Here is a 10,050-nt window from a genome sequence, read left to right as displayed (position 1 = left end):
TCTTTCTTTCTTTCTTTCTTTCTTTCTTTCTTTCTTTCTTTCTTTCTTCCTTTCTTTCTTTCTTTTTTCTTTCTCTGTATCTATGTATCTATGAATCTTTGTATCTATCTGCCTATCTATCTATCTATCTATCTATCTATCTATCTATCTATCTATTTATCTATCTATCTATCTTTCCTTCCTTCCTTCCTTCCTTCCTTCCTTCCTTCCTTCCTTCCTTCCTTCCTTCCTTTCTTTATATACATATAGATATATCTGTGTATATATATACATGTTTGTGTATATTTTATATATATAATATTTTATATACACAATATTTTATGTATATACAATATTTTATTATTATTTGTATATTATATGTTTATATAATATATGTGATTATTTTTCTATAGAATATATTATAATATATTATGTATATTTATAAAAGATATATCTTTCTATCTATATTATACAAATATTATACAAATGCTTATTCCCTTCCTGTCCCCACCTCTTTACTATCTTGTCTCAATCACTTACTAGCTGTGTGATCCAGGTCTAGTCACTTTGAAGTGACCAGGGTCATACAGCTAATAAGTTTCCTCCTTTATAAAATGGAGTTAGTGATAATACCTGCTTAGTAAGATTGCTATGAGACTGAAATGAAATAATACATGAAGCATTTTGTAAATTTTAAAGCAGTCTATTAAGAAGAGTTCATTTTAACTATTATTCTCTGCAGCCTATAGAGTTAGAGAGCTAGTAGATCAATGAGAGGTTAAAAGCCTATAGGGTTACTCAACCAGCTTGGACCAGGAGAGAGACTTAAGCTCCTGTCTTCATGGCTCCAAGGCCAGTTCTCTATCTGATAAGGCAAGCTGCCTCTCCTCAGCCCAATCCAACAAAGTGCCAGAGGCACCTTGTTCTTCCTTACTAAGGTTGAGAATGTAAATTCATGAGGAAAAGAAAAAAAAAGAGTAAAGTGATTTCAGAGTTATTCATACTCAAATAGACTCAGTGTTTGTCAGACTGAGATTCCTTCTCTTTCTTGGGGAAGAGTTCTTTACAGGCTTTGCCTCCTTTTAGGGGATTTCTCTTTAAGGACACTTCTCCAACAATAACAAGAATTAAAGAATCTGGGGACAAGTTAGCGTCTGGTCTTTGGGGCTTCCCATCATGCCGCCGTGGAGTTCCTTCCGTGGAGGGTCCCAGAAGCAGCTGACACTGTCTGATTAATTTCATGGTGGCAGGCACAGAACTGTCACCTAATTCATCAATGTTTTAAGGGACATGGGGCAGTGTTCTCCAATGCTAGGGAAAGCTGTTAGGGAATATGGTAATGATAAAATGCCTGGAGTCTAGTCTTGGCTGATCTAACACCGTGTTCTGCAAGAATTTGTCTTGCTCCATAGAAAGATGGTTACTTGGGGAAAAGAAAGAGAAAAATCCACTCCAAATCTTCCTCATCCCTGTCTCTGAAGGGATCAAAGAGACAAGGTCCATATATTACCTTTCTTGTGTGGTAAAGTAGAAAGACTACTAGATGGGAAGAGAATCTGGGTTCAAATATTGTAATTCAGATTCCTTATGTAGGTTTGGGCAATTCATTAAATGTCAATTTTCTCATCTGTAAAATGGGAGATGAGAGTTGTATTAGATGACCACTGAGGTATCTTCCAGGCCTAGATCTATAATCCTAAAATGTTCTATTTGATTTGTATAATTTACCTTTAAGAGAGTAAATACCTGTTTCTGATTTACTCTCTCCGTGCAATTTTCTTGAAGAATGATGCTGTAGTTTCTGAAGGTGGTGATGACAGGAGAGGATGTGAGAAATGACCTTCCACAAAGATTGTGGAGAAAAGACCACATTGAAATGTTTTTTCTACTCCTGGAAATAGGAGACACACTTAGACAATAATTTGGGCAGTTAGAGGGAACTTCTTTCTAGATCATGTATTAGAATAGTTAGGTTGTGCATTGGATAGAACACTGGGAAATCAGGAAAAGTCATCCCCGAGTTCAAATCCAGTCTCATTCACTTACTAGTATTGTGTAGTTGGGCAAGTCACTTAATCTGGTTTGCCTCAGTTTCTCCATATGTAAAATGACCCAGAAAAGGAAATGGCAAAATATTCCAGTGTCTTTGCCAAGAAAATTCCAAATGAGGTAATGAAGATTTGGATAATACTGAAATATCTCAAGAACATTGGATGTGGGACTTGTTTTATTCCTGACTATTTGTGCTAGCATTTTGTATTACGCACATATGATTGATAGTGTAAACACTTTGTGTGTGTGTATACAATTGATCTAACTGATAAGGAAAATATTTAATTGTAGGAAAAAACTAGAATTTCAAAGATCTAGAACTGAATTTATAGCAACATCTGGAGAAGCTTATAGATTCTTCTTAGAATATTTTTTAAATCAATAAAATATATAGAATTAGAATGAACTAATTATATTAAAATATAATAATAATATAATATATTTTTAAAAAGCAAATGGACCATAAATTAAGAACTCAAAACTAATACAATTGCCTCACTTTTATAAATTAGACAATAATGTCTAGAAAGTGTCCAAAGTAAAAGAGGTAAAAAGTAGAATAGGTAGGATTTGAACTCAGGTCCTATGACTCAAAAATCAGTATCCTTTTAATTGTCCCAACCTGTCTTTACAGATTATTTTAAAAATAGATCTAAATTCATTCCATTATGAGAATAGACAATGATATACTTTCCAATTTCCATTGATTCTACTTCCCTAACATTTCTAACATCAGGGGATTTTTTTTTGTATATTTGTTTTATTTTTCTTGCTTTACCAGAAATCTTCCTAGTTTAGATCTTAGAGTTGCCTTGATTAGATGACAATAAAATCTTCTCAACTGTCATTCTATATTCCAGTAAAGACCCATGATAAGGCCAAGGCCCACGGAGATTTGCTCCAGAAATGTCTGAATTTCATGGTTGCCAAATTGGCACTCTAGTTTTGGTAGAGAGTATGTATGGGTTTTGGATAACACTCTAAACTATACAAATTAAAGTGTTTTGTACAAATTGCTCCTCCCCTAGAACTTGGAGAAAGAGTCCCTTATCCTCTCATTTCTGGGCCACTTTGATTCCAATACTCTAAGAACCTTACAATGACTCTATATTAAGTAGGAAAGGAAGAATGGCAAAGGAAGTGATGAGAGTGTGAGGGCAGGATTTCAATATTAAAAATTTCAGTCTACTAGCCCAACACCCAGGCAGAGAGAGAGAGAGTGATAGTGTGAGGGGTTGAGTGATAATTGGAAGTAGTCTTACTAGAGTACTGTCAAAACGATAATTCTGAAGACAATGAATTTATCATGTATGTTAAATAACTTGAAATAACAAAGAAATATAGCTTGAACTTTTTGGAATATTCTCCCTTCCCTTCCCTCCCTCTTCTCCCTTCTCATCTTTCCTGCCTCTTTTCTCTTTTTCTCTCCAACAAACATAGCTAAAATTGATCCCTTTCATACTAATTTCTTTTTATTTATTACTTGACAATTTCTTTATAGTTCTTATACTGCCTTTGTATCACTGATGCTAGTATACATTCCTTTCTTCTCCATGTTATTTTTTTTTAACTCCTAAAGAATAGGATCTGAGTTCATATCCAGATTTCTTTGGAACTCTTGACATTGCCTTGCACAGAGTAGGTGTATAGCCAATATATGTTATATTTGAAGGAAATGCATTTCAATGAGTATCTGTCATTAATTATGTAATCTCAGGACAGATTATAGCCTTTTTGATGGTTAGTTTTCCCATCTGTAAATAGAGATATTATACTAGTTGATCTCAGATTTGTTCCAGCTTCACAAATACATCAGTTATTATTTACAACCTATATGCCTTTGTGCCTTGGATATCCAGTGAAAGTCTAAAGTATTTTTATTGTTATATTTAACATGATACTTTCTTTGAACTGAAACTTTATTGGAATAGGGAGGGGGATTGAGTAGCAATTGTTTTTCTCCCCTTTCCCATGGTTCTGTCTTGGTGCCAGTTTCTAAAATGAAAACTTTGGAAATTCATTTCTATATATATATATGTATATATATATATTCATTCAGTTGGGTGGGAAATAGTGATTTCACAATGAAACAAATGGAATAGCTACAGTTTGTAGTTTTCATAAGATTATATAATCATAGACATGAAGCTGAAAGGGACCTTAGAGGCCATCTAGTTCAACCCCCTCATTCTAGAGAGGGGCAAACTACAGCAAAGGAGATTAAATGACTTGTCTAAAGTCACCTGGGAAGTAAAGATTAGCAGTAGCATTCATACCCAGATCCTCTAATTCTAGTCAGTGATCTATCTGATGTACCAATTCTCTTTGAGGTTCTCTCAGGAAAAGAGTGGATTTCAAAATCAGGGAATAAATTAAACATTTCAGGGGGAGGAATAAACTATTACTGGATATATTTTCTACTAAAAAAGAAAAGAACCCATAAGGGAACCTAACTATGAAAAAGTGAAACTTGAAAGTGTCATCGCTAAGTGGAATAAAGAAATGTATGAAATAGCATTGGACTTTGATTCAGAAAGACAAGGTTCAGTTCCAATCTCTGACATTGACTGGTCCCAGCTTTTGCATCTGTAAAATGGGATTAATTACCCTTGTATCCACAGAGCTGTTGTGTGGCAAGCACTTGAGAAAAAAATCACTATATAAATATCAGATTTTTTTTCCTTTAATAAGAGCAAATCATCTCTCTTTTTTGTTTTGAAAAGTGACATGAGACATATCACAATTATTTACTAAGATCCAATACAACTTTGGATGTTGAATCAAAAAATTTGACCAGTTGGAATTCTTTTCAGCAATTTATTTCACGTTATAGTTTTTTACAACAAAGACACATCTAGGAATCTTTAGAAATAAAATAGTAATGTTCTGGGTTATTATTTTCAGTCCTATTAAATTTCTTATGTTACCAATAATACTTATGTTATGTTTTCTTTCCTTCGGTCCCTGGGACTGGTCTTTTCTACTTTCCATGAAAGGAATGGAATCCTATAAGGGTTTCCATGACATCGTCTAGAAATCATCTCATTTATCTTTATATCATAGATCTTGTACTCTTCCTCTTCCAGATTTCTTTGTTTACATGCTTCTTCTTCTGAGGAAAATCTTAGGCCTTCTGTTCTACTAATAAAGCCTCTATCTATTTTTTAAGGGCCAAGTCAAATCTTCTTTTTTTCTATTAAATCAACTGCAGGGGGTGGGGGCAGGCTGGAAATTCCAGGGCCAAATGATTTATCTTCAGAATTAATTTTGACAGCTAAATTATTCAAATATTTATTCCGAGAATAGTATGTTCAAAGTAGGTACTATAGATTTTACTATACTATAGATATTTTTACTATAGATAATACTATAAATATTACAGTAGGTTCTATAAATAGGTATGAGAAGTAGAAGAGAATAAATGATATTTGGATCTTGTCTTCAAGTAGCATATAAACTAATGGAGAGATGAGATAAGACATGTCAATAAACACAATATAATATATATATACATATATAAATTAGAAAATTAACACTTAATTGCCTTGTAGCATCTCACATAATTATCTTGTTAAAATATTTCCCTTGCTTTTATGACTCGATAGGAACCAATTTTTCTTCTTCTTGGTGTTAAAAAGTCCTGGTGAACAAAATTTCTCTATCAATGGAGACTGGCAACTATTCCACAACCATAGAATTATTTATGTAAGGCACTGCAACCTGAGTTCATTTGTTTAGAGTCATATAACCAATATGGCATAGACAGGGCTCAAAACAAGATTTTCCTGATGCTGAAGTCAACTCTCAAACCACTATTCCATTCTGCCTTGATAAAGTATTTTGGGGGCATTATCTGGGGTTGTGAAGAAATTGCTTTACAAACCTGCCCTCACACTCTAAATTCAAATTATAATGATCTAATTTGTTACTCATGGAAACACTATGAGGTAAGAAGTATAGGCCACATTGTACCAATTTAATAGATTAAGAAAAATGAGGCTCTATTTCTTTCCTTTGGTTACACAGCTAATAATAGATGACAGAGGATTTAAACTTTTCTCCTACTCCACATCCAGTATTCTTTCCAGAACATTATACTAACTCACAACTAAACATTTTCTCTTGCCATCTAAATTATATGCTTTTTGAGGTCATGTCCTATTTTCCTCTGAATGTCTTAAACACAGTAGATATTTAACAAGCGTATAGAATTATCATGATTTATATTGGTTGTATTAGAGAGTGTAGAGTTAATAAGATAAGCAACCCCTGAAGTTATCTCCCTGTCCCTCAGATTATTTGGCTGAATAGTTGTGAGTAACCATCAAAATACTACATTTTTCAAATACATGATTCTGGAGGTCATCTCTCACTTTGCTAATTCTATGATTGTAGGAATATCGGATCCTAGATTTAGAAAATAAAGAAACTTTAGAGGGCACATGATCTAGCTTCAATTTCCAGAGGAGGAATCTGAGGCTAATGGAATTTAAACCACTTCACCAAAGTCTTATAGATTAGGTGTCATTAAAAGTTGAACCTAGAACTTTTGATTCTGGAGCTAGTGCTCATGGGAATTTTATATATTTCTTTGCTAAATACAAACTGAAAGAGAAGAATAATATTCAACACTTTTAAAACCCATGATTTTCCTTCACTTCCTCCAATCAATAAGAATTTATTGAGCATCTACTGAGTACCAGGCACTGTTGAAAAGTGAACTAGTCACTCTTCTTTTCCATCCAAGTTTGGATGTCACCACTAATAATTTGCTGTGTTTATATGGAATTTTATCAAAATTTCTGGGTTCAATTTTAGTGTTAGGTGGACTGATCAATTATTGTTTAATTTTTACTTTTTGGTATTTGCCTTAGTGGAAGCATAAATCATAAAAAATAGTAATAAAGAATGGCCAGGGATGGAGAGAGGGGTTGATATAAAATGACTAAAAAAAACATGATAGGTCAAGTCTAAGAGATTTCTAAATATTTAACTGAGCAATGTTGACAGAAATTATACATAAGAGAATATGGCATGATATGAATTATCCTGAACTTGTTTTAATTGACATTCTTTCATATTAGCTTCTACCTAAAATTTCCATCTGAGTTCATATTCCCCATCACTCTAGTTCTGCACAAGAAGTCAAAATATGCCTTACCTCCCACAGCCATTTTCTCTTGGTGGCCATCACTCAGAAATCTTTATTCCTTTGAAATTCACACTATCAGAATTTCATTCAAAATGATCTAATCCAGATCAAGGTGATTGTTGACTACCTGTCCCCAGGTTATTCTCACTCTTTTGTTAATCAGTTTAGTACCTGGCTCACTATCTCCCTCTCCAATCAGTTTCTACTCACTAACTATGGGAACTCAAGAAATGTTTTTGTTCTCTTTCATATATTCTAAACTCCTGGTTCCTCAATTTATTCAAAGACTATGTTCTGAATGGAATCAAAAACCTAGGTTCAAATTCTAATTTATTTCCTCAGTTCAATAAACCTCTTTAGTCCTCAGTTTCCTCAGCCGTCAAATAAAATTTAGAACATACATGTCCTAAGTCCCTTTTACCTCTGGATGTAGGATTGATGGAATATTTATTGACTTGAGTTGCAATGGATTTCCACAAGCCCATGCCAGCTCCAAAAAATCCCAAAGGTCCTTCTTTAACAGCCTCTTTTGAAGGAGCAAAGGAAGGGTCCCCCATCCCCATCCAGGAAACAAAAGCACAGTTTTAAAAGCCAAATGACCTTCTTGAGGTTTCTCTGATTTGCCTTTGTGCCACCGTTGTAACATTTCTCAGAGGGGACCGGAGATTGTGAAACCAGACCCATTAGCCAGCTCTGCCCTGCCTGAGCACCATCACCTGCAGTGAGAAGCAGGGAAACGGAGCCGGCTGATAATGTACCAGGATGCCTTCGAGTAGCTGCACACTGTGCGAGGGCCAGGAGAGGTTGTGCTTGCCTTGGAACAGACCTCCCCAGAGCTCTCAAGTTTCAACTTCTGTAATCAAAGATGAATGCCTAAGGATTAAAAAAAAATAATAATGGTATGCAGCGCTGCACCTGCATTCTGATGCCATGGAAGACTTTGTAGTTTGGGTAGAAAGGATTACTGACAGCAGGGGGGATGAGAGGTACTTGTGTCCAAAGCATTTGGTACTTGTGGGGAACACACAATGTGACATGTCTGCCTTGACTTCCTCTTGCTGTTGCCTCTCTCCGGGGAAGTGAATACATTGATTCGCCCTTCTGAGAATAGAATCCAGGATCCAGTAAATACAGAGAAAGAAAAGAATCTGCATAATGTCAATGGCATTTCCAGTAATATTCTGGGAAGACAAGGTAGCGACTAAACAGACGGTGCTTGTTAAGCATGTCTAGCTACTTAGGGAAAGATGGAATGGGACGAGTGTCCTCCTCTGCTCCCTGGGCAGTGCCTCACAGGTTTCCTGAGTGTTTGTAAAACCAAATTCAGAGAGTGACCTGCTCTTTCCTGAGGTTAAATAAACTCACTCTATCTTCTCTCTCATTCGTTTTCTTCATTTACTTTTTCTTTAGGTTTCAGATTGACATTATGGATTGCTGATTTAGTCTTGAGGGTTCACACTTCCTGCATTAGAGGATACTAACTAGTTGACTTGGTTGAATTATTAATGAATGAGAATCATCAGGGAATTAACTAGGGGAACTGGGGATATTTAGTTTGGAGAAGAGAAGGATTTGAGGCAGAGAAGGAAATCATGACAGCTGTTTTCAAATATTTTAAGGACTCTCATGTGAAAGAAGAATCAAACTTGTTTTGTTCAACTTGAGAGAGCAGAAAGAGGAGCAATGGGCAAAAGTGGCAAGAGTCACAATATAAGGCACAACTTTCAAACAGAGCTTTCAGCAAAAGTAATAGGTTCTCCCTCTTTTGAGAGCTTTAAGCAAAAGTTGGATAACCACTGTAGGGCATGTTGTAAAAAGGATTCATTTAAAGGCATTAGATTAAACTTGATGGCCACTGGGATCCCATCCAGTTCTCAGATTCTGTGACTCTGAGAAAAGGCAAGGCTTGCAAAATGCATTGCCTTTTTGCAATGCAAAATCCGCATTGTCCAAATAAGAAACCCATTTTGCACACTTCTACTTACACACTTGGTTGATTTCCATCAATTAATTTCTTGTCATTTAGATGAAACAGGAAGAAAACTCTAATAAGCAAATAGACCAAGACCCATTTGCTTTATTCAGGTTTATAGAATGACCTGTATTTTGTTCTTGTGGGGTGGTGAAGTTGTGGTTCATCTGAAACAAGTTTGAGGGTCTTAGTTGATGGCAAACTCAATATAATTTTATTATATGATGTAATAATCAAGGAAACAAATGTGACCTTATCACTGTCCAGACCACAGGAATATTGTTGTTGTTGTTTTCTGCCTACAACATTTTGAGAGAGGGTCTAGAAGAGGGTTAGTAAAATGTTGAAGGATCTCAAGTTCATGTTATATGACTTTCTGTTCAAGGAACTAAGAAAGGAGCTAAGAGATACTTACTCTGTAGAAGAGGTGAATTTAGCTTAAATATAAGAAAAATAATGAATAACATGGAAATAGGTTTTGAACAATGAAAAATGTATAACCCAGTGGAATTGCTTATCATCTCTAGGAGTGGGGAGGGAAGAGGGGTAGGAAAAATTATGAATCATGTAACCATGGAAAAATATTCTAAATAAATAAAAAAGAAAAGAAAATACTTCTTAATAATCTGGATAATGAAAAAAGCAGAATAAACTATGCAAAGAGGGAGGTGGTGGGTTCTCCATTATGAGTGACCTTCCAACAAAAACTGGATGAATATTTGTCTTTTGAAAGTGTCAGAAGTGGAATACAATGGAGGTTTCTACAGCCCCTTTCAACTCTAGATTACATGTCTGCAAAATTAAGAAGGGAAGTTAATAACAATATCACTCAAAACTCTGTTTTCACAACTCACACAATGCCTTGAAGATAGTTGATGCTTCATAAGTATTTTAT

The 10,050-nt window shown here is 35.0% G+C and overlaps 1 long non-coding RNA gene across 1 annotated transcript in view; it reads right to left on the bottom strand.

Moving 5' to 3' along the window:
- Positions 1–10,050, bottom strand: part of LOC123245700 — a 74,272-nt gene that overhangs the window by 36,167 nt on the left and 28,055 nt on the right. The gene's annotated exons all lie outside the window — the stretch shown is intronic.

Source organism: Gracilinanus agilis, chromosome 4 (assembly GCF_016433145.1).
Source record: "Gracilinanus agilis isolate LMUSP501 chromosome 4, AgileGrace, whole genome shotgun sequence".
Classification (NCBI taxonomy): Eukaryota; Metazoa; Chordata; class Mammalia; order Didelphimorphia; family Didelphidae; genus Gracilinanus; species Gracilinanus agilis.
This window is presented reverse-complemented; position numbering and strand designations above follow the sequence as displayed.